Here is a 3509-nt window from a genome sequence, read left to right on the forward strand (position 1 = left end):
AATTACACAATGGTCACATTCTGGAGTACTGGGGGTTATCTTTTGGTGGTGGGGGAGGGGTTGCGGGGGGGATCCAATTTAATCCATAACAGGTTGGGATTGTCAGTGGTTTAATAAGACATTTCAAGTATGGATTTTATTAATCTAGAACAGTGGTTCTCAACCTTCTGGCCCTTTAAATACAGTTCCTCATGTTGTGACACAACCATAAAATTTTCGTTGCTACTTCATAACTGTAATGTTGCTACTGTTATGAATTGTAATGTAAATATCTTATATGCAGGATGGTCTTAGGTGACCCCTGTGAAAGGGTCGTTCGATCACCAAAGGGGTCGCGACCCACAGCTTGAGAACCGCTGATCTAGAAGGTTGTTCTCCGTTAAAAAAAAAAAAAAAAAGAGGTAGCATAGAATGCACTCTGAAGGCAATGTTGATCTGAATCCTATCTTTCTTTACCTTTTAATAATTAAGTGTTGTGACTGTGGGTAAATTAATTCTTTGTGCCTCAGTCTCTCTATCTATAAAATGGAATTCATAATAGCACTTATGGGACTATTGTAAGGATTATATGAATTAATACCAGGATAGTCCTTATAATAATGACTTGCACATAGAGAACTTTGATATGTTAACAGCTCTTTTCATTAAAAAAAATGAGTAGCCATGAGTGGATGATTCTTATTAATTAACTAGAGGCTCAGTGCATGAAATTTGTGTGCTGGAATGGGGTTCCTCAGCCAGGCCTGCACCCTCTCACAGTCCAGGACACCCCGGGGGATGTCCAACTGCCAGCTTAGGCCCACTCCTTGGAGAGCAGGCCTAAACTGGCAGTCGGACATCCCTCTCACAGTCCAGGACCCCTTGCTCCTTAACGCCTGCCACCTGCTCACTGCTCCTTACCTCTTGGCTCGCTGCACGTTAGCACTGCAGCAGAGGCAGGAAAGGCTCCCACCACCGTCATTGTGCTTGCCAGCTCTGAGCCCGGCTTCTGGCTGAGTGGCACTCCCCCTGTGGAAGCACACTGACCACCAGGGGGCAGTTCCTGTGTTTCAAGTGACCTGTCATTCTGGTCGTCCACCATAACAGTCACTTAGGCTTTTATTGTATAGATTCCCCTGAGAAAGGTGTAGTGATAGGTACGTTGTAAAAAAGCTTGGAGGAATAAGTATCCCACTGTGTGAGTGCACCAATAAGAGCCTCCTTCTAAACAAAACTGGGCCTGAGTGATGGCTGCTGCCCAGTACACTTCCCATCCTTGCTGAAGTGGCCTCTCTTGGCATCTGGTAGACCAGAAAGCCAACAGACTTCCAAACCCCCGAGGAATATTTCTTCTTTCTTTTGGACAGTCAGCCTCTGCAGAGCAATTGATTGAAATATGTTCACAGAAAATACATCACTACTGCCCGGCCACAGTAGCTCAGTGGTTGAGTGTCGACCTATGAACCAAAAGGTCATGGTTCAATTTCTGGTCAGGCCATGTGCCAGGGTTGCATTACAGCTCGATCCCCAGTAACAGGTGTGTAGGAGGCAGCCAATCAATGATTCTTTGTCCTCATTGATGTTTCTCTCTCTCTCCCTTTCCCCTCCTCTCTAAAATCAATAAAAATATGTTTTTAAAAAAAGAAGAAAATACATCACTACTAGGAAAGCCTATGTATATAATTTAAATGTTTTTGGTTCTTTTTGGATTTCAACTTAAAATGGCCTCTGGGCTCGATCAGAGAAAAGGCAAGAAACCACCATGATGCCTGTCTTGGACAATATGAAAGCAAATTTCAGCATTTGCTGGGCCTGAAATCACCTCCCTCCAACCCCAGAAGAGCCAGAATGTAGATTTGATTTCCTTAGAGAGATCTCCACGGGAAAGAGGAGATTCTCATCCTTTCTGTCAAGACAGAGAGGAGCGCTGCATTCTGTATTCATGCATGAAATGAACACGGTTGCCATCCTTGATTCCTATGATACTGAATGTTAGAGTCATTAGGTAAGTGGGGTGGAGAGGATGCTGACAAGAATTGAAAAAAGATATGATTGCAGAGGGGGTCAGGCTTCAATTGTTGAATCAAGACCCATTGTCTTGCCTCACTCAAACATCATGGAATTTTTTAGCTGAAAGGCCCTCGAGGGGTTGCTAATTCAGTTAAACCAAAGGGTAGCAAGTAGTTTATTACAAATAATAAAAATGCAGTTTGTGAATGATTGACTGACTGATTGGTGGATTATTAAATTCTAGTGGATTCAAAGTTCTTATCCTACAATGGTTGTCAAATTATGGTTCCAGGACCACCACTCCCAGCAGCAACATCATTTGAGAACTTAACAGAAATGCACATTTTCAAGTCCCACCCAAGACCTACTGAATCTGGGTGGGACCTGGTAACCTGTGATTAATAAGCACTGGCGGCTATTCTGATGCCCACTCCAGTTTGAGAACCACTGTTTAAATCACATTAATGTAACTTCACTGGCATTCAGGTGTGCTTTATCAAGGGAGAGTGGAAGGGGTGAAGTGGCATACAACTACTAGTGCTCAGAACGGAGTGCAGAGAGCTGTGAACTTGTGCACATGTCATTCTTGGGTGCTCCCCAAGAATGACAACTAGAATGGGGTTTTAAATAGGGGAGAGAGGTCCAGCACAACTCTGAGAACAACAAGGACAAGTGGAGGTTTATAGCTAAAGAACAGGGTGGGGATGAGTGTATAGCAAGTTACTAAGATAAAACATCAAGACTAAAGAGATTCTTGCTAGACCTACTCAAGCCAGGATAATAAGATAATGAGGGTGGGGAATGAGGAATTTGATCAGATATCAAGGGTTGGGGATATTTCTGCTAAGCTGACCCAGCAGGATTCTTGCTAAAACTTGAACTAATGGCTTAAGGACAGAGTCCAAGGTCAAGGCCTTGAGGGTTTAGCAGGGGTGGGGAACCTTTATTCTGCCAAGGGTCATTTGAATATTTATAACATCACTAGAGGCCCAGTGCACAAAAATCATGCACTGGTAAGGTCCTTAGCAGTTGCTGGCTGCCAGCAGGGTACTCCTTCCCTTTCCCTGGCCGACCCCACCCCCTAGCCGAACTCCTGGTCAAGGGGACAATTTACTTGCTATGTTTTTTTTTTGTTTTTGTTTTTGTTTTTGTTTTTGTTTTTGTTTTTTGTTTTTTTTTTTAGCAGGCTTAATTCACTTTATTTTTCTTGTATAAAATTATGTGGTGGCCACAGCGGGAGCCTGGGTCCTCTGCACAGAAACTCTGGTGTGGGTCTTGACAAGATGGTCAGTGAATTCCTGATGTGGAGACGTGGTGAACACGGTCTCTTTCCAGAGATCTAGGGTGAGATAGCTGTAGGTCTTAGAGATGGCATCAAAGGTGGCCTTGGCGAAGTTGCCCAGGGTGGCAGTGCAGCCCCTGGCTGAAGTGTAGCAGTCGTCAATACCAGCCATCATCAGCAACTTCTTAGGCACAGGGGCCGAGACAATGCCCGTACCCCTGGGGGCAGGGATGCGGCG

At 44.4% G+C, this 3509-nt stretch overlaps 1 pseudogene across 1 annotated transcript; it reads right to left on the minus strand.

Moving 5' to 3' along the window:
- Positions 1–3159: 3159 nt before the first annotated feature.
- LOC102773805 lies at positions 3160–3503 on the minus strand (annotated as a pseudogene). The gene has a single exon (XR_001513363.1). The product of XR_001513363.1 is annotated as a 40S ribosomal protein S2 pseudogene (transcript).
- Positions 3504–3509: the final 6 nt, after the last annotated feature.

Source organism: Myotis davidii, unplaced genomic scaffold (genome assembly GCF_000327345.1).
Source record: "Myotis davidii unplaced genomic scaffold, ASM32734v1 scaffold370, whole genome shotgun sequence".
Taxonomy (NCBI): domain Eukaryota; kingdom Metazoa; phylum Chordata; class Mammalia; order Chiroptera; family Vespertilionidae; genus Myotis; species Myotis davidii.